Source organism: Gymnoscopelus braueri, assembly GCF_963280865.1.
Source record: "Gymnoscopelus braueri genome assembly, chromosome: 16".
Lineage (NCBI taxonomy): Eukaryota > Metazoa > Chordata > Actinopteri > Myctophiformes > Myctophidae > Gymnoscopelus > Gymnoscopelus braueri.
The window spans coordinates 44,779,002-44,800,997 of record NC_137616.1 but is presented as its reverse complement, the minus strand read 5'-3'; the positions used below and the strand labels follow the sequence as shown (position 1 = coordinate 44,800,997).

At 43.1% G+C, this 21,996-nt stretch overlaps 1 pseudogene across 1 annotated transcript in view; it reads left to right on the top strand.

Moving 5' to 3' along the window:
* LOC308103673 (clathrin coat assembly protein AP180-like) overlaps nucleotides 1–21,996 on the top strand; it is a 60,042-nt pseudogene that overhangs the window by 7,064 nt on the left and 30,982 nt on the right. The window contains exons 2-6 of the transcript in view: nucleotides 11,549–11,691; nucleotides 15,979–16,054; nucleotides 17,282–17,384; nucleotides 19,184–19,277; nucleotides 21,462–21,573. The product of the transcript in view is annotated as a clathrin coat assembly protein AP180-like (transcript). The remainder of the gene's footprint in view (nucleotides 1–11,548; nucleotides 11,692–15,978; nucleotides 16,055–17,281; nucleotides 17,385–19,183; nucleotides 19,278–21,461; nucleotides 21,574–21,996) is intronic.

The following is a 21,996-nucleotide window of genomic DNA, read 5'->3' as shown; positions in this document are numbered from 1 at the left end:
AATGTCTATTGAGTTATTTTAAGCAGATGGCTCACTGGGTTGGACACTCCGTCGTTATTGTATTTTGCACATGGTTGCAATTAACTCTCTTCATTGGGAGAGGCCGTAAAACTTGCAGATTGCAGCTCTATATATTCCAATGGTGATCACTGCTACAGTATATAGAGTGTCTGTTCAGGGGTTCTCCCCGTCTCTCCAGCTATTTCATGAACAGAAAATACTTTTTCATTTTGGGATACCAACGTTATCCAATCAGGAGAGAGGTTTCAATGTTTCATTGCTTCCAGTTTCTCTTGTCCTGATGTCAAGAGAGTTGCAGCAGTTTTCTGGAAGTTTGTTCCAGAAATGTTGAGCATAAAAACTGAACGCTGCTCCTCTACGTTTAGTTCTGATTCTGGGGACATAAAGCAAATCAGACCTTTGACCTGAGAGGTCACAATAATTTTAACCACTTTATACTTTGGCTAATGAAAAATAGCAGAAATAGCAGATATACAAGCTCATAGCTTGCCGCGCTATGAGCTTGTATATCTGATATTTTTGAAAATGTGTGAAAATGTGTGAAAATCTTTTAATATATATATTTTTAAAGCAAATAATTGTAACTCAAATCTTTGCTTCTGGGGGTCCCTGGAACAAAATATTTTGAGATGGGGGTCCGCGGCCAAATGCATATCATTCTGGGGGTCCTTCACTTGAAAAAGTTTGAGAACAACTGCCCTAAACCATTCAATACGTGAAATGAAATTGGTATCCAAACTTGACAATGTATTTTCTATTTACTAAAGAGCTGGAGAGGCGGGTAGACCCCTGTTACTGGACAAACACTCTAGAGCAGGGGTCTTCAATGTTTTTCCAGGCCAAGGACCCCTTAGGTGAGAGAGAGATGAAGCAGGGACCCCCACTACATTTCATAGATTCACAGACTTGTTTGACAGCACTATCATCTGTAAATTGTGAATTAATGTTTAATGTTTTAGTTTATTTTACACACTGTCTTTTCTATTAATGCTGTTAATGTGTATTTTCAGATATCTAACCACTTAATCCCTCAATACTTAGTAAACTTGACCTTTGGCTCTGTACTTGGTCTGCTCTTCTTTACCTCTACACCAAACCTCTTTGCCGGAAATAGCTAGATCTACAAGCTCAGCTTGTAGATCTGCTATTTTCGGCCGATTTTCCCCTCGGAATAGGGATGCTAGTGGTTAATATAAGTTATACCGCCTCCCCCATGACAGCCGGGGCGTCTGATGGAGGGGAAAGGAACTGGTTGGAATAACGTGTTCCTTCCACGCGCTACGTTCAACCAGGGAAACTCTCCCCTGTCAGGTGACAAGAAGGTCAGTTGGCTCTCATGCATTGAAGGAGGCATGAGCTCGGCCCTGGCCTCCCTAGGATGGTGAGGGGAGTGTAGCGCCCAGGATCACTTAGAAAATTGGCACCGGGTGAAAAAAAAGGGTTACAAAATCGCGGGATAAAAATTATTTAAAAAAAAGAAAAATATTTAAAAAAGTTCCTATCACACAAAGATTTGGTGGCCCCCCTGTAGTAACTCCGAGGGCCCCTAGGGGTCCCGGAGTCGGACCCCCTGTTGAAGACCCCTGCTCTATAGCAGTGGCAGTGGCTCAGGGGTAGAGTGGCCGGTAGAGCGGCCGGATGGGAACCGCGAGGATCCCAGTTCGATCCCGGGCCCCCCCAGAGTTAGTGTCAAAATGTCCTTGAGCAAGACGCTGAACCCCTAATTGCTCCCGATGAGCAGGTTGGTGCCTTGCATGGCTTCCTCTGCCATCGGTGTATGAGTGTGTGTGTGAATGGGTGAATGTAGTGCACAATCTATGTAAAGCGCTTTGGATGAAAGCGCTATATAAATGCACCATTTACCATTTATAGCAATGATTGTAATTGAAATAGAGCTATTTAGCACTTGTTTTAATAATTTCACACAGGAATATCACTTGCAGCAACATTTTAGAGGCGTTTGTGTTGTCATTGAGGAGAGTCAGCGCAGGTCAACAACAGAGCTACTGTCTTAACATAACTGTTCTGCCATGTACAGATTATGCTTGCATGCAGGACTGAATTATTGATCATCTCTTGATGTCTTAAATCACTTAAGCCCTTTAATCCTTATCGTCCGACGGTGCGTGATGTGGCGAAAAATAGCCAATGCAACACATTGTGAGCTTGCAGATCGGATATTTTTTGGATCATTTTGAAAACGGTGGTTAACAGACAGTGGATGCATTTGCTGTAGTTTTTATTTTTTTTTGGTCACTGTAAAGGACACACTTGCCTTCCTTTGTCATACAGTGACAGACTGGTCTGACCCTTGAGGGGGGAGGGGGGGGGATTGTCGCCACGGTAACAGATTGATGGGATTGTCATGGGATGGCACTGTAATGACAAAGGGGACTGTGGGGACTCGGGGGGTGGGGTGCGGGCGAATAACAGGCATGACATTTTGAGGGTGTTAGCCACATAGTAGAATGACCTTTCTTTGATCCCAAGTGATGAGGCGCTGAACATTTTATTACTGAATTAATTGTATCACTCAATCGAGTTATCTCTTCTATTGCCCTCTGGAGTGGTTCTCAGACTTTTTCAAGTCAAAGACCCCCAAATTGGCCGCAGACCCCCACCTGAAAAGGTTTTGTGCCAGGGACAGCCAGTAGAGAAGATTTATGTTTAAAAAATAATCTAAATGATTCAAAATATCGAATTCACTTTCAATATAAAAAAATAACTTAAAAAATAGCAGACGTACAAGCTCACAGCGCGGCACGAAGCGCTACACCTCTGGGTGTTGTCTGATAGAACGATTCCCAGAATCCAGCTTGAAATTAAATCAGAGAAGTATACCGTTCCAAAATGAATGCTGCAGGTTCCTAGAGGTTATTTTGGAACGCAAACAAGTACATTTTCAGAAACCGCAATAATGTATTTATTGACATTTAAAACATTTCCGGTGAATACATTTCCGGTAAATTTTCCTTGCTATGCTATTTCCTTGAAATTGCTATGCTAAAATGTTGATGTCCTCAGTTATACCGACGCATGTGTGTGTGTGTGTGTGTGTGTGTGTGTGTGTGTGTGTGTGCGCGTGTGTGTGTGTGTGTGTGTGCGCGTGCGTGCGTGTGCACGTGCATGTGTGCGTGTGTGTGTGTGTGTGAGCTTGTGCGTGCAACCTAGAAATAAATAGATGTTAATAACCGTACGGAACAGAGGTTTCCACGTGTCCAACGCTGCAGAGGAAGTCATCAATCAATCCACGGCGCCTCCGCCGTGACGCATTCTGTCGCTATGAAGATGCGTAGGTGGTTGGTTTCCGTGGCAACAGGCATCATCAGGTCTCCCAGAAAAGTCTGTGAAGACAGGAATTATTGCTCTTATGACCCGTCTATACTTTACAGCAGTGTTCATTTTGACAGCAATTCTTTTTTTAGTTTTGGTCTTTTGAATAAAATTACATTCAGTTTTAGTCACATTTTAGTCATAATAATGATTCAGTTTTGGTCTAATTATAGTTGACTAAAATATCATAAGATTTAAGTCAACTAAATCTAAATTTAGTTGATTTATACTGTGCCGAAAATAGCCGATCTACAAGCTCACAAAGCATCACGCTGCGACCCGTTGTGAGCTTGTAGATCGGCTATGTTTGGAGCGCAAAACTCAACCAAGCACAACACGACTGGCCTTTGTTCTACTTGATCTCTTCTCTACTAGTCCGTCCATAACATTTTCATGTCGTTTTTATTTGTAGACGAAATTCTCAATATATTTATTTATCATAGCCATCATAGTTTTTATTCAGTTTTCGTCAGTGAAAAAGGTGGTCGACGAACATTTTTCGTCATTTCGTTTTAGGCGACGAAATGAACACTGTTGTACAGTGTATCTAATGCCTGATACATACTTTCATTTATCATTTATATAAATGTCACTTACAACCTATACTTAGTTTACTGTATTCTCATGGGCCCTATATTTACTAAGGCTCTACTTCTTCTTGGCCTGATAAACCTTGAAGACCCCTGCTCTGCCTCATAAGCCACTGCCACTGGTTGTTAGAAAACAGAAGACTATTGTACTTCTAAGCAGACCCCTAGGGGTCCCAGACCCCCTGTTGAAGACCCCTGATGTAAACAATATACATCAGCAACAGAACCACACTCAGGGGCGGACTTAAGGATCTGGAGGCCCCAGGCGAACGGTAGTATGAGACCCCCTCCACAGATTATTTTTTAACAGAATAGATGTAATTTCCAGTATTCTGGTGCATTTTGGGAGTTTGATACTTTTATCAGACTTTACTAACATGGGATCCATTAAAAAGCTAAAAGTAGGGCTACAGAAATGTATTTTATTTTTTTCATGAGGCCCCCTAACTCTTGAGGCCCCAGGCGGTCGCCTAACCTTGCCTACAGTTAAGTCCGCCACTGACCACACTAGAGAGAGCAGGTGGACATGTAGACTGCCCTAGCGTGTCTGATATCTGCCATAGAGGGGCGGGTTTAACATCTCCGGAGAGAGAATGCGTGTGATCCCATTGGTTCACCCATCTGTCCGTCAGCCCCCGCCCCGTCAACACAACAATTTGGAGCGACGCCCACTGCACTCTGGTTGGTTGGGGAAATGAAACAACTTCCTATGCCCGGAACACCGACTCGCTGGTCCAGGCTTTAATTTTTTGAGCAAAACTAAAAAATAAAAGCCTGGAGATCGAGGCTAGCGGACATGTAACACTGAACACAGTCAAGGCATACAGAATCACACTGTAGAGTGTAGACTGTAAAGTTTACCACACGTGCGCATCATGCAGGGCCGGAGTAGCACTATGTGGTGCCCCAGGGCGACCTCAAGTTGAAGTGTCCCCCCCCCCCCCCCTGCTCCCTGGGGCGGAGATATGGCTTGAGGCAATTACATTTTTAATATATTTTAATGGATTTTGTTAGTTTCTTTCCGGTGGTTACTTTATTTCAGTTTTAGGGTTAGGATTAGGGCTATGTTATTTCATTCCCCCCCATTGGCTGGTGCCCCAGGGCACTCGCCCCCCCTACGTCCTATGGGTAATCCGGCCCTGCGCGCATGCATGTACACACGCACGCACGGACAAATGCGCATGCACACACATAGGCTACACCATTGGTTCTCAAAGTGGGGATCGGGGACCCCCCAGGGGGATCCTTGGGGGGATACCAGGGGGTCCCCAGCTAAATTAGTTAATAAAGCGTCACAATCATGTTAACCCCTTCATCCATAATTTATACTTTGGCTATTCAAAAATAGCAGATCTACAAGCTCATAGAGCGGCACCGAGTGCCGCTCTATGAGCTTGTAGATCTGCTATTTTTGAAAAATCTTGAAAATGAGTGCAAATCTTTAAATCTTTTTTTTAAAAGGCGAACAGTTTTTAACACAAATCTTTGCTTCTGGGGGTCCCTGGCACAACATATTTTCCCCAGCAAGAGTAGTTAACGTAGCATCACAATCAGTTTAACAATTGTATCCATTTATATGTTGGCTATTCAAAAAATAGCTGATCCACAACCACAAGCTTGCATAGCGTGTCACTTTGTGCCGTGTGCTGCTAGCTTGTACATCTGCTATTTTGAATAGTTTTTGAAAAATATCATAAAAAAAATAAAATTATAATTCTTCTCTTCTGGGGGTCCCTGGCACAAACTATTTTCAGATGAGGGGGGTCCGCAGCCAAATACAAATCAATTTGGGGGTCCTTCGTTGGCATGAAAAGGTTTGAGAACCACTGATCTAGTACATTCAGTTCATTCTTTAGGGGCTCTGCTAGTCTCTCAGGACAGATAATGTGTTTGTCTCTGCCACAATATTCATGTGCAGATTGTGGCAGAGATAGAGACTGCAGCTCTCCTGACTAGCATGGATTACCCTAAGAGTCTTTATTTGGATCAGTCAATCCTCATTACACACACACACACACACACACACACACACACACACACACACACACACACACACACACACACACACACACACACACACACACACACACACACACACACGCAGGCACGCACACGCCTACTTGGCTTTGTTTGTGGTTAACGTGTCAAGCAATTACCACAGCTTGTACCATGATCACAGAACATGGATTATAACGTATGACATGACCCAGATGGCAGAGCAACGCACGCCGGTATAAACACACACACACACACACACGCGCACACGCACGCACAAACACGCACGCACACGCACGCACAGAGTAGCAAAGGCTATAATTAGCCTAAAGCTGGCCAGAAAATGACTCAATGCACTGTCCTGTGTGTAGGTCTTAGCATGGATGCTAACTTGTAGCTACTATATGCCAGCAACATGAGTTATGTAATCACTCACATTTCAGTTAGTCTTTGTGTTTTTGTGTGTGTGTGTGTGTGAGTGTGAGTGTGAGTGTGAGTGTCAGTGTGAGTGTGTGTGTGTGTGTGTGTGTGTGTGTGTGTGTGTGTGTGTGTGTGTGTGTGTGTTTCTGTGTGTGTGTGTGTGTGTGTGTGTGTGTGTGTGTGTGTCATTTGAAAAGGCTTGGGGGGGAGTTGTCATCTTCCACCATTTCACTGAGGCGGCCAGCTAAGTTAGTGCTTCTCAAAGTGCGGTTTGGGGACCCCCAGGGGTCCTTGAGTGGGTTCCAGGCGGTCCCTAGCAAAGTTTGAACCACTTTAACCCAATATACATAGAATATTTGAGCTTGTAGATCTGCTGTTTTCAACACAAAACTTGTATGGGGGTCCCTGGCTCATGATATTTTACGCTGCCAAATACATATTGGCTACATATTGTAGCCAATCAATCAACAGGAGGTTAAAAGCCCAAGTCATCATTTGAACAATTGACACACCGACCAACGCGTCGACCAACGACTCGTTGTGACCTAGTAGATCTGCTATTTTCGGTTTGTGATCCGGTTTGTAGATCTGCTACAGTATGTTCCCCCCAGAATAGGGATGCTAGGGTTCAAGTGGTTAATAAAAATAAAAGTCCCTATCACACAAAGATTTAGCGGCCCCCGCTGGAGTATCTCTGAGGACCCCCTAGGGGTCCCTGACCCCCTGTTGAAGACCCCTGATGTAAACAATATACATCAGCAACAGAACCACACTAGAGAGAGCAATACATTTGGTCTGCACGGCAGAGGAACAGTACAGACATATCTGAGGCATGTTAGACAGATGAGCTGAGAAGTATTCGGCATCGCCTATGAATCACATTTTTTCTCTAACATCAGGCTTTCATCGAATAAAATCAAATAAAATCAAATTTTCAAAACAACCAAAGCTGACCAAAGTGCTGTACAAGCTGGTTAAAAACCAGAACATCAACAAGTGCACAAACAAATGTATAGAGAATAAGAGAATAGGTGGGTTTTAAGTAGAGCTTTGATGACCTCTGATCTGATGGGGGGGGGTCTTGTGAGGACATAGCTCCTTCCATCCTTCTCCTCCTGTTCAACACCCCCATTATTCTCCCCACTTGGCTTCCCCTCCCCTGAACATTGCGTTCTTAATGAGCATTGCGGTGGATTTGAACCCCTATAGTGGCCTCGGTGACGGACAGGTACTTTACCCCCGGGACCTCTGTTTCTAACGGCACTGTTTAGCGGTTTAGAATTGTGTATGTGATGCTTCGAATTTGCATATAGGCAAATTCCAATCAGAATTCTAGGAAATGTCCATTCCTAGAAGTGATCAATGGCTGATGTGTCGAGGTGGTGTCCAATTGTGGTGTCCAAACAGAGGTGTGTGTGTGTGTGTGTGTGTGTGTGTGTGTGTGTGTGTGTGTGTGTGTGTGTGTGTGTGTGTGTGTGTGGTGTGTGTGTGTGTGTGTGTGGTGTGTGTGTGTGTGTGTGTGTGTGTGTGTGTGTGTGTGTGTGTGTGTGTGTGTGTGTGTGTGTGAGAGAGAGTGTGAGTGTGAGTGTGTGTGTGTGTGTGTGTGTGTGTGTGTGTGTGTGTGTGTGTGTGTGTGTGTGTGTGTGTGAGTGTGAGTGTGTGTGTGTGTGTGTGTGTGTGTGTGTGTGTGTGTGTGTGTGTGTGTTTGTAAGGTCAGCGAGGCTAGTCTCCTCACAAGTCATTAGCAATAATCCAGGGGTTCCCAAACGTTTTAGCTTGAGACCAAAAAGAGCATTTTGATGTCTCCCTGTCTCCCTGCAGGGACCCAAACTATAGTGAAACCCTAACTCAAAATAGCCGATCAACAAGCTCACAAAGATCTGTCCACCAAAGAACTATCATTCAGCCATTAAGACCTTCAACAGCACCCAATCCCTCCACTTCTATCCATTCTCTTTCTTCTTTTATCCCTTGTTTTCTCTCTCTCTCTCTCTCTCTCTCTCTCTCTCTCTCTTATCCCCATCAACGGCCACATTATGGCCGTTAAAGTCATCTCCTGCAGCCAGCACTGATTGCCTGGCTGTATTTTTAGTGCGAGCATCAGCAGCAGCAGCAGAGTGGATGTCTGGAGGTGTACTTGAGACAAGGCCATGGGGGCTGATCCATATCCATAATAACAGCTTCAAGGTGCTGCTGCTGCTGCTGCTGCTGCTGCTGCCACCTACGTTTGTTACACTCCTCCTCTGTGGCAAGAAGCCATGCTTCTGCTTCTGATACACCGGATCTAACAGTGGATATGACACCAATTTTGACCTGGTGGCAGTGGTGGATAAAGTACTTTACTTAAGTAAAAGTATCAATACTGCAATGTATAAGTACTCTGTTACAAGTAAAAGTCCGGAATAAAAAGAAATACTTGAGTAAAAGTACAAAAGTATTGGTATCAAAATGTACTTAAAGTACCAGAAGTAGAAAGTTCTCATTTCGCAGAATGTCCCATTTCACAAGTTTTCAAATGTATAAAACTAGAAGTTCTGCCCGCTACGCGGGCAGAATTCTAGTACCCCCCCCCCTAACCCCGCCAAAGAAAATGTCGTTTGGGGGTACAAAATCATGGGATAAAAAAAAGTAAAAAAAAACCCCAGAGGGTTCTATCCAAACGATATGTTATAAGTGAATTCCGTGGCTCAAAGAATAAGTTTGAGAGCGTTTAATAAGCGAAAATAAGAAGTGAAGGCACTCGCACCCTGACTCGCACAACCAACAATGGCTGCCGTTCGTCTTTTTTCAGGCTGCGAACTCGCCACCTGATTGGCCAACGTTTGCTGTCAATCACAGAACGATGAGCGACGTTGCCATGTCCAGGTGTTGTAAGCGTGAAGTGGGTGTAAATTGGTTAGAGAAAGTGCGTCGACGCGTGCGCAGCGCGCAGCTTTGTGTTTTTTCATGAAGCTGGTTGCTTGTTGCGCGCGCACGATCTGGCAACAGTGGTGCATACGCATGCGCAGTGCTTTTGTGTTTTTTTTTCCTGATTTTTTCCCGTTTTGCCCTGATTTCCCGTTGATTTCTTTCAGCCAGTCTCGCGATTGTATAGATAGATGTATACAAATCTTTTGATCTGCTATTTTAAGTGGCCAAAACGTATATAGGGCTGAAGTGGTTAATGTATGTTTTGTACTAGTAATAATCAAAATCTGCAAAGTAACTAGTAACTAAAGTTTTCAAATAATTGTAGTGGAGTAAAAGTACAATATTTGCCTCTGAGGTGTTGTGGAGTAGAAGTAAAAGTATTGAAAATTGGAAATAAGAAAAAATTCTTCAAAAGTATACTTGAGTAAATGTACTTAGTTACTTTCCACAACTGCAGGATGGTCAAAATTCAGTTTATCCCCCGAGCAAGCAGGCCGGCTCTATTAGCTCAATGGTAAAACACTTGCGCAGGAAACAGGGTTCAAATCCAGGGTAGAAGAGGAAAGTTTACATAGTGCAGCTTTAAAGACTCTGAAGTATTCTGTGATTCAAAAATACAGGTCTTACTGGCTCAGTAGTAATGGCACCCAGACAGAAAAAAGCATGACAACGCAATATTTTCTCTTTGCATTCTCTCTCGGTGTGCACACGCTCGTGCACAAGCACGTGCAGGCGTGGGCGCTTGTGCATGCTGCATCCTTGATGCGCTGCTAGCCTGCGTGTCTCCAGTCTACTGTATCAACAACATCCTCATTGGCTGTCTAGAAGAAGACTACTGGGGAGGAAATAGCTTTGACATTTACAACAGAACCGTAATGTCCTCATATGACCAAAGCTGGGTTTATTAATGGCTTTGTTTGAACAGATATTAACAACAGAGATAACCCCTAGATTGTAAGTCAGTTTTCTTCCTGTACTTGTCATCGTTATTAACTCCGGAAATTATCTCTATCCTTCCTCCCTTTCCTGAAAACCACAAATGATGAAGCTTGCACAAAAATGCAAATCATTTCACCCACTTCTTTACACCTGTAAACCTGAGATGTGACAATAAAGTTGTTTCTCATTCTTGATTCTCAACCTCGAGAATCAAGAATCAGACGCAAGAAAGGTTTCATTTGTCACAATAAAGTGCAATCAGTGAAATGTTCGCAGGACCTGTTCTGCAGAACTGTGCTAACATAACAATACAATACAACAGCAAGGTATACTAGTAATTAAAAAGTAAGAATACAAATAAGGATACTGTATGGCAGGGGTCTTCAACGTTTTCAGGCCAAGGACCCCCTAGCTGTGAGAGAGATGAAGCAGGGACCCCCTCTATATTGTATAAAATTGTGTTTCAGATTGAACTTTTTTTGTTTACTTGGTCTGCTCCCATTTTTTCCCCTCTACACCTATAGCCTCTTTGCCAAAAATAGCCGATCTACAAGCTCACAACGCCTCGCGCTGCGAGGCGTTGTGAGCTTGTAGATCTGCTATTTTTGGCTAAAGTTCTCCTCAGAATAGGGATGCTAGGGTTCAAGTGGTTCAGGTAAAAAAAATAAATCATCACACAAAGATTTGGCGGACCCCCTGTAGTAACTCTGAGGACCCCCTAGGGGTCCCGGACCCCCTGTTGAAGACCCCTGCTGTATGGTGTATGCGATTAGAAATAAGAGTCATGGGTGATCTCGAGCCCAGTACACACCTACGCAACTAGTTGCAATTTGCAACCAGTTGCAAGAAATTGCAGCGGTCTGAACTGACCAGTTGCAGACCGGTACCATTTTGGGATAATGGTGGCAAGAAGTTGCAAGTATTTGCGTAGGTGTGGACTGGGACTTTAGAGACAGGTACAATATCGTTGCTGTCGGGCAGAAACCTCTTATCTCCAAATTCTTCACTTTTTGTGTTTTTTTTGTAAATGAACGCCCCACTTGATCATACTCCAGCGTCACACAAAAGCATCAAAAGTAGCAGATCTGCAAGCTCGAAGTTTCAAGCTTGTAGATCTGTTACTCTTTGCTATTTCTGAATTTGAATCCCGAAAAGTAACGTTTTTTTTGGACATATGAGGTTTCCACCCGACAGAGACGATATACTATGTTTAAACAGCAGTTTCAAAAGGTACAATGTTGTGAATGATAACATGTGTGTGTGTGTGTGTGTGTGTGTGTGTGTGTGTGTGTGTGTGTGTGCGTGTGCGTGTGCGTGTGCGTGTGCGTGCGTTGCTACAGACCTGGTGTCGGCCACCAACGCCACCAACGTCAACATCCCTCAGATGGCCGACACGCTGTTCGAGAGGGCCACCAACGCCAGCTGGGTGGTCGTGTTCAAGGCGCTCGTCACCACCCACCACATGTGCGTCCAGGGCAACGAGGTGAGTGGGCGGGGCCTCTAGACCGCTGCGGGACCGCTGCATTGTGTTTGTTTAGATTTTTCTTTCTTTATTGAGCTTCTAGCTTTTTATATTGATTGATTGATTGATTGATTGATTGATTGATTGAATACTTTATTAGTCAAACAAATGTAAACCGCACAAAGGTACAGTAAAACACCCTAATTGGCCATACAGGCTAAACCTAGCCTGGTAAACCCTCCCTCCGGAAATCTCATTTCTATTTGATTCCAGGAGTGAGTCTGGGCTGATCGCCCATTCTGCAATATTGGCTGCAGGCTGAGTTGGGCGGAAGTAATACCGTTGACTGACAACCCCTTCAGCCAATCAGCAGTTCACCAGTCTAATGTGACGTCAACGGGACTTTTGAGACAGCCAAGCCCAAAATGGGTTGCCTTATTCGGATACATGGGTGTCACTGCCCACCCCTACCGGTTCTCTAAATTTTTATTTCTAAATAGGCTTTGTCATGATTAATTGACCACATATATGAAGTTAAACAACTAAATTCTATCCAAACGATATATTATAAGTAAATTCCGTGCCTCAAAATAGAAGTTAGAGAGCTTTTTGAAGTCAAAAAATAGCGGAGATTATAGCGGACAAGAAAAAGATGGCTGCCGTTCGTGTTTTGGGCTCACTCGAACTCGCCACCTGATTGGCCAACTGTCGCTGTCAATCACAGAACGATGTGCGACGACGCTGATAGGCTCGGTTAGCTGGTAATTCCACTAGAAACTCCCACAAAGGGCTATCAGGCCAGACTCACTCCTGGAATCAAATAGAAATGAGATTTCCGGAGGGAGGGTTTACCAGGCTAGGCTAAACCCACTATTTGAGGATTTAGGAGTGTAGAACTTTTTGGAGATCCCTGGGGGGGGGGATCCCTGGGGACTTGTTTCCATTGTGGTCCTATACTGTATGTATTCAATTCATCGACAGAGCATAGAATATTAACACATTGATACACGTCATTAACAAATACAAAAAGCTATATTTATAGAGGAGAAAAAGGAAAAACTGCAGCAGTGTATGACCCCTCATGTATGGTGTCAGGGTACATCACATTACGGTTCAGTATACAATGTGTACAGAATCTACAATTCCTTTGGTAGCTTAAGCCAGTGGTTCTCAAACTTTTTCATGTCAAGGACCCCCAAATTGACACTTATTACCCCGCGGACCCCCATTTGAAAAGATAAGCAAGGGACCCCAATAAGAGAAGGTTTTTACGGCTCTCTAGCAGTGATTCTCAACCATTTTAATTTCAAGGACCCCCAGTTTGACATGCATTAGGCTACGGACCCCCCATTTAATGGCATTTCTATCTCTGGGACCCCAATTTATATTGTAAAATCAATGTTAATTTAACCCTGAGAGTGTACAAATGGAACCAAATGGACCCGTTAGGGTCCATTTGGTTCCATTTGTACACTCTCAGAGTTACAGACCCATAGGGGTCCATTTGGTTAACTATCCATCAATTAGCTGGGGACCCCCTGGACTTTGAGAACCAATGGCTTAAGCTACTAAAAAAATACATAAACCAAAAAAAATAAAAGTAGGTGCCACAATATTGCAGGCAATAACAAGACCCAAATGAAATTCAATTAAAATAACTTTCTTGCTATACAAGAGTGTTCCAATCAATAAGCTCTATGCACAGCAGCCATGTTGGACAGAAATTGGGCCTCTTCCTTACTTCCTTCACAGGTCTTACCAATTACGAATACTAATGAGGGCTCTGTTCCATTTAGTGTAGCACAGTGGTTATCAAACGTTTTAATGTCAAGTAGCCCATGACTCTGAGAGTGTACAAATGGAACCAAATGGAACCCGTACACTCTCAGAGTTACACCTCTAAGGGCCCATTTGGAACCCCTAAAGCATCGGTTCTCAAAGTGGGGTCTGGGGACCCTCAGGGGTACTTGAGGGGGTTCCAGGGGGTCCCCAGCTAAATGATGGATAGGAACCAAATGGACCCTTATGGGTCTGTAACTCTGAGAGTGTACAAATGGAACCAAATGGACCCTAACGGGTCCATTTGGTTCCATTTGTACACTCTCAGAGTTAAATTGACATAGATTTTACAGTATAAATTGCGGTCCAAGTGATAGAAATGCCATTAAATGGGGGTCCGTAGCCTAATGCATGTCAAACTGGGGGTCCTTGAAATTAAAATGGTTGAGAATCACTGCTAGAGCCGTAAAAAATCTTCTCTTATGGGGGGTCCCTGGCTTATCTTTTCAAATGGGGGTCCGCGGGCTAATAAGTGTCAATTTGGGGGTCCTTGACATGAAAAAGTTTGAGAACCACTGCCCTAAAGGAGCCAAGAGGGTCCCTGGACCACACTTTGAGACCCACTGGTGTAGCAGAGTGTTTCCAGTGAGCCAACATGCACAATATCAGCACCCTGACTCTGTTTGACCAGAATGGAACAGAGCCTTCATTAGTATCATTGGTAACACCTGTGAAGGAAGTAAGGAAGAGGCCCAATTTCTTTCCAATATGGCTGCTGTTGTGCATAGAGCCTATTTGGCATTGTGACTGTTCCTTGCACTGGACACCTTAGCTGCCAGGTTGGAGAGGGGGAAAAGTCTAAATTATATCCAATCAAAGAATCCAACTCATTCCAAAACACTTGTATCTTTGTACATTTCCAAAACATATCTGTGCATAAGCGTACGAATTTCTTCATCACATTTATTACACATAGGGGGACTTGAATCGTTTAGTTTTTTTTTACGTTTTATGGGCTCTTTTGTAATTGATTTAGCCGAGGTAGAGAATACTGTGGTTCTTCTTGTTAGGGCTTAAATATCGGTCCAAATGACTGTCCCGAGTCAGTTCCAATTTCCAAAATGCTCAGTTTGGATGAGAGCACTAATATCTTATTACCAAGCTGTCTGCTGCTCTCACTGAGTATACCCAGGAACTAGTGAGGTAGAATACAAAACAGACTCATTGATTGGTGTGATAGTAGTCTTAATTGTCTGCCTTGCTGAAATAAGACAGTAGTGTGAATAATAATGGGTTATCATTATAACAGACATAGACAACATAGACAATCTGTCTATTCAATTAAGTGGTTTTCACCACAGTTCTTCACATAAAGGGATTATTCATTGAGGTCCAGTGTTGAGAAGCCTTTCATGGCTGTAAACCAAAGCTGTTGGAGACTCAGAATGGACACAATTAAATGTTCAAAGATTTTACTGTGAGGTCAGTCATAATGCATATTAAAAGCCTTTAGACTAGTGGTTCCCAAACATTTTAGCTCAAGACCCAAAAGAGAACGTTTTCCCTGGACCCATACTAGTGAAAATAGCAAATCTTCAAGCTCACAACGTGTCACTTTGCGCCGCGTTGCGAGCTTGCAGTTCTATTTTCACTACTTCTCATTTGTTTTCTAATTTATGGAATTTCTATTTTATTTAGGATTTTTTTTGGGTGAAAACTCAAATTAAGGTACATTTACTTGCGACCCATAAAAATTGGTCCACGGCCCACAAATGGGTCCTGACCCACTGTTTAGGAAGCAGTGTTTGAAAATGTTGAAAATGTTGAAATTAACAGGATTTTGGGGCACGGTGGCGCAGTCGGTAGCGCTGTCGCCTCACAGCTAGAAGGTCCTGGGTTCGATTCCCGCCGGGGACGCTGTGGGCGCTGGGGGCGTGTACTCTCCTCCACGTCATCAGTGCCCATACCCTAGGTGGGGTTGTCGAAAGGGCCTCTCTGTGTGGAGTTTGCATGTTCTCCCCGTGGCCCCTAGGGTACTTAATACCCTCACAAAAACATGTAGTAATCCTGGTCGCTATACCGCCTCCCCCTGGTCAGCCGGGGCGCCTGATGGAGGGGAAAGGAACTGGTTGGAATAACGTGTTCCTTCCACGCGCTACGTCTAACCAGGGAAACTCCCCCGTCAGGTGATAAGCTCTCATGCATTGAAGGAGGCATGAGCTCGGCTCTGAGCTCTCCCTATGTTGGCAGAGGGAGTGTAGTGCCCAGGATTACTTAGACAATTGGCACTGGGTGAAAATAAATTGGGTTTACGAAATCGTGGGATAAAAATGTAGTAATTTTTTTTTTTATAACAGGATTTTGTCGTGTATGTGTGTGTTGGTATAGCTACAGTACATTGGGGTGTATTTTCTCCCCAGTGTTTGTCCTTCATGTGTAATGTCCATGTGTTCAGTGCTTTTAGACAAGGTACAGGTTACAGGTACAAGTCTTATTAATGTCCTTATGTGTTGTTTTGTTTTGTTTCAGAGGTTCATTCAGTATCTGGCATCCAGGACCGCTCTGTTCAATCTCAGCAACTTTATCGACAAAACCGGCTCTCACGGTGAGAATGGCCAGGCAGAGCCCTCAGCCCATAACTCAGCCGTTGTGTGCATGTGTGGACCAGATAACACACTAACACACACACACAGCCATCTGGCACACAGAGGAAATGACACTGAAACTGCACCTCTCTATGTCTCTCTCTCTCTGTCTCTCTGTCTCTCTCTCTCTCTCTCTGTCTCTGTCTCTCTCTCTCTCTCTCTCTCTCTCCCACTCACACACACGCACGCACACGCACACGCGCACGCGCACGCACACGCACACGCACACACACACACACACGCACACACACACACACACACACACACACACACACACACACGTGCGCGTGCCTTATTCTTGCTTCAGTACATTGTCTTATTATAAAGAACACAAATCATAGTCAGGTATATTATTGCGTAAAATGTTATTATGTTAATAGATGGTATTTCCAAGCATGCAGTTGCAGGTTCATGTTTGACAGTAACGGGAACCCTGGGCATTATATCTGTGCTGCACAATGAAAACACCACCTGGGAAGATAAATCAAATTGGTGCGATCAGGGTGTGGCATGTCAGAAACACTGGCAATCACACCATGGCGGTTTGCCCAGTGCACAACATGGAAGAATACAGACATTTTAAAATGACAAATGTTATATCGTCTCTGTCGGTGGAAGCCCGACAAAGACAATATAACATTTGTTGTAGCAACAATATACAGCCACAATATACTGTACTGTACTGTACTGTATGTTATCTGCTCTGCATTTCATGACATTTTATTTGCCAAGTATTAAGGGTAATCTAAAACAAGAATGATAACTATAAAGATAACTATATGTTGTTTTAAAAAAAGAAGTGAATAGCGTATAGTGTATAGAGTCCAACTACAACGACAGTGGTGAATGATATTGGGATCACTTCCAAATCAATTTGATAAATGATAGACACACTCACAGACAATCAAAATCCATCACAATTTACAGTGCATAACGCTCTATACGTCAGTCACGTTAAATGTTTTTTTTTCACAACGCGTGGATGCTCACATCTAGCCTGGCATTGCCAAACTGATGGGATCATGCAAACATTTGAGGGATCCGCACGTGATCAGTCTTGATCACATCATTTATTGTTATAGTTATAGCTTAATAGTTATCATTCTAGGTGTGGATGATCCTTTAGTTAAATATCATCAGGTGTTTGTGGTCATTTTGTGTGATGTGGTGCCGTTGGTCGTCCTCAGGCTATGACATGTCCACGTTCATCAGACGGTACGGACGCTACCTAAACGAGAAAGCCTTCGCCTACCGCCAGATGGCTTTCGACTTCACCAAAGTCAAGAAAGGGTAAGTCACTGTTAAAAATGGATAAAGATATCTACCAGAAACTCTGCGTGAGGCCACAACATAACCGTTACCCGCAACACCGTCATTATACAAAAGGTAGTTCCGACCAAACAATCTGATTGGTTGAAATAGCTATCTAGCCGTGCTTCAAAACAGCATGATAGCACGGGCCTAATCACATTAATAAATCACTCCGCACTGCAGTCCGCACCTGATTAGACCATATATGGCACAGCTGTGCTGTGACGTCACGCTGTCCCACGGTAGGAAAACAAACAGACAGTAGCCTGACCCACAGCCGCCACCGGAGAACAAACAGCTATGCAAAATGGACTATGTTGTTACGTATGTTATACTTTATCGTACGAAGGTATCTCACGGCGAAAATAGACGATCTACAAGTTCACAACGCGTCGCCATCGCGACGCGTTGTCAGCTTGTAGATCAGTTATTTTGGCCACGTGACACGGTCGTATGACGGAGCATATAGCCTACTCGAATCAGCTGTGTTGATGAGACGGTGGCTAAGAGCGCTGCTACAGGGACTATTTAATGTCTCAGTCAAATAAACTCTTCTCTTTACAGGGAAACGGATAATAGCGAAACATTTTTATTATGAATTGCCCCACAATATGAATACATTTGGATGTGTTTTGTTGGTAACTGTTGTATAATCGCAATATTACACTCGAGGGTGTGCTTTACCTACATTATTGGCACTTCAGTGATGCTTGCGGAACTCGGCTCCGCCTTGTTCCTGACCGCATCACTGGTGTGCCAATAATGACGGTAAAGCACACCCTCTCGTGTAATATTGCTTAAGTGTCTGCTGGTCAGAACCAGAAGGCTCAGAAATAGCCCCCCCCCCCAGCAATGTAAAGATGATGAATTCACTATGTTAACATACTAACTTCCACCCTGCTACTGTTCACTATCCATTGCACAGTCTGTCACTTTATAATAAGGCACTGAACTCAGGGGAATTAATTGGAAATTAACTGTCAAACTGTTTATTGGACTGTTAACTGAGCGGGTATGGACTGTTTGAAAACTGCTGCATTATGGCATGCACTATGAAAAAAAATTGTGTGGGTTTGCAAGTGGGGGATTACATTTTTAATAGTCATTAAATGTTTTGGTGAATCTGTTTTTATTTGTCTCACTTGTTCAACTGTCCGCTGTTTATACTTTTTAATGTATTGTGCGTACTCAATAATACATTTATTGAATTTAATTGGCAGCTGTGTCCATCCCCTCGAAATGTCCTTCCCTGTTGAAGGATGGAACGAGCTACTTATCATTGACACCTTTTATCTCCCTAATTCTCCCTATCTTTGGACACTTTTACAGTCCTACAATTAATTCTTTAAAACCCCCCTTTAGTCCTCGTTAATCCCCGTCGAGGCTTCCTCCCTCATCAGCGAGGCTCCTGTCACGTCTCCCTCTCATACAGCGCTGTATGCGATCCCCGCTTCATGCATTTTTCATCTTTGTCAAATGACCCATCAGAATACCCGTCCCTTAAAGTGGTTAATGTATGTTTTATAATGTAATAACTTATATCTGTAAAGTAACTAGTAACTAAAAGTTTTCAAATAATTGTAGTGGAGTAAAAGTACAATATTTGCCTCTGAGATGTGGTGGAGTAGAAGTAAAAGTATGGACAATTGGAAATACTCTAGTAAAGTAAAAAGTTGATCTCAAAATTGTACTCAAGTACAGTACTTGAGTAAATGTACTTAGTTACTTTCACCACTGCCTGAATGAATGGCGTCTCTCTATCTGTCGACTGACCTCAGTGCCGAGGGCGTGATGCGGACCATGACCACAGAGAAGCTGTTGAAAGGCATGCCAGTCCTGCAGACTCAGATCGACACACTGCTGGAGTTTGACGTGAGTCTGAATGAACTTCGTTTATATACTTCATGTCATTTATTTGCCCCCCCCCCTTAAAGCCGTGGTGTGTAACGGCTTTAACCCATTAAGACCTGGAACTGTGTCATTTTTAGATTTGAGCTAAAAAGCATTATTTTACACTTTGGGCTATTCAAAAATAGCAGATCTACAAGCTCATAGCGCGGCACCGAGTGCCGCGCTACGAGCTTGTAGATCTGCTATTTTTGAAAATTCGTGAAAATGTGTGCAAATCTTTGAATATATATATTTTTAAAGCAAACATTTTAACTCAAATATTTGCTTCTGGGGGTCCCTGGAACAAAATATTTTGATGGGGGTCCGCGGCCAAATACATATCATTTTGGGTGGTCCTTGACATGAAAAAGATTGAGCACCACTGATATAGAAACATACGTTTTTCAGAAAACTGTTGAGATTTAGGAGACATGTAGAATCGGCTTCAGGTCTCAATGGGTTAAGTATGAATTTGATTGAAGTGTGGTTGTAATGCAACATTGCACGCATTACCTGAGTTCGATCGATGTGACTGGAGTCGGCCCCTGCGTGCGTACGTGCGTGCGTGTGTGCGTGAGTGGGTGCTTCCGTGTGCGTTTCAAGCTTGTAGATCTGCTATTTCTTTCGTGTGACGCTGTAGTATGATCAAGTAGGGCGTTCATTTACGGAAAAAAACACAAAAAAGTACAAATATGAAGATCAGAGTTTTTTGCACGACAGCAACTATATCTGGATAACTGCCCAGACGCTCGCCTTTATATTTGGCGTGTATATTGCTGACACCCATCAGTGTCAGCAGTTCTCCAGAAACAGCATGCGGCACGATTACATGCAAAGTCAATGCAAGGATGTGAATACGCGCAAAATTTGCACTGGGTGTTACCTGTGAATGACCACTAATGAGATGCCATTGACAGTTTGACACTACGCATGTGATGGGTTTCAACCGCGAATGAGACAACATTATGTGAATCATGGATGTCGGCCACAAATGATGCTGATCACAGGTGCCGATATCACACAACTGGCACGAAAACCTTTTCTGAATTGGCGGTTTTCCGAACAGTGTTAATTTTGAGAGCAAATTTCAAATTAGTTTTAAAGTTGTACAATGCAGATTCACAAATAACGATTTTTAGCAACCTCTGCTGGTCACTACCGTCACTGCATACAATTTCCGTAGTCCTCGATTACCCAGAATTCCATTTGTTTTCACCGGAAGCCGGAAGCGTTTCAAAAAGCGTTCTTTTAATTGTTTTATACTATCTGCGGATCGTTTCTCTTAGCCAGTGGAGCATTAGTTACCATGAGCTGTGCTTTCTTTTTCTGTTCTTTTTCGATCTTCCAATCCTACATTCTCTTAAAATCAGCGTGAGGTTCCTTTTTGTTATTAGCGCGGTAGTTCCTGGCCAAACAGGAAACCGTTGCGGTAGTTCCTGGCCAAACAGGAAACCAGTGCATTTCCGCCTCCGTTTTCCGGCCAGATGACGTCATTTTCCCGGGAAAGTCCCCCCCGACACCGTTCAATAGAAAATATATAAATAAAAGGCTTCCGGGGGTGAAATTCATGGAGTGGGTGTTGTGAAACTTTTGCCACTCACAAAAGATATACAATTTAACTTTAGTTTTGTTGAAAACGTTACCTAGTATTACTTTAAAGTCTTTTGAATAAAATGCCATTAATTTTAGACATATTTGAGTCATCTGAAATGCTTTAGTTTTAGTCTTGTGTTAGTTGACTAAATATGAATATCATAAGATTTCAGTCAACTAAATCCACAGTTGACTTTAGTCGACTAAATTGTTTTTTTTGGCGAGCCGTGATGCCTGATTTATACTTAACTGCGTACCAAAAATAGCTGATCTACAAGCTCACAACGTGTCGAAGTTTGTAGATCGTCTATTTCTGGAGTGCAACGCCCGTGCGCAACCAAGCATAAAATGACTTGTCCTTAGATCTACTGGATCTCTTCTCCACTAGTCCCATAACATTTTCGTCTAGTTTTCATTTGTTTGCGAAATTGTCAATATATTTAGTCATAGTCATTGTCATCATAGCATAGTTTTTGTTTATTTATTTATATTTACGAACCGGCCCGCATTCGTTTCTTGATAACGACGCGTGAACAAACCCGCCTTTTTCCTCTCTCTCTCACTCTCTCTCAGTGCCATCCAAAGGAGCTGAACAACGGGATCATCAACGCTGCATTCATGCTCCTCTTCAAAGACCTGGTCAAGCTGTTCGCTTCTTACAACGACGGCGTCATCAACCTATTAGGTTAGTTTGGCGGTTTGATCCGAGAATGATCAGTTATCTGTTATTAAAGGTAGGGTAAGTGATATTTTTTGGTTAAAACAAAAAGTATTTAGTTAAAAGGTTAAAGCACTATATTCTGATAGTAATCATTGCTATAGAGTGTTTGTTCAGTAACAGGAGTCTCCCCGCCTCTCCAGCCCTTTCATAAACAGAAAATACATTTTCCGGTAGGTGTCAAAATCTCAGCCAATCAGGAGAAAGTATCCATTTTTAAGCTTCATTTTGATAGTGTTCCAGTTCCAATTTTGCCTGCTCATTTCTTAGTGTCATCACTTCCAATTTTACTTGTTTAATCTATATCCTGATTGAGTTCTCTATCCTGATTGGATAAAATTGGAAATGAAACGAAAATGCATTTTCTGTTTTATAAAGAGCTGGAGAGAC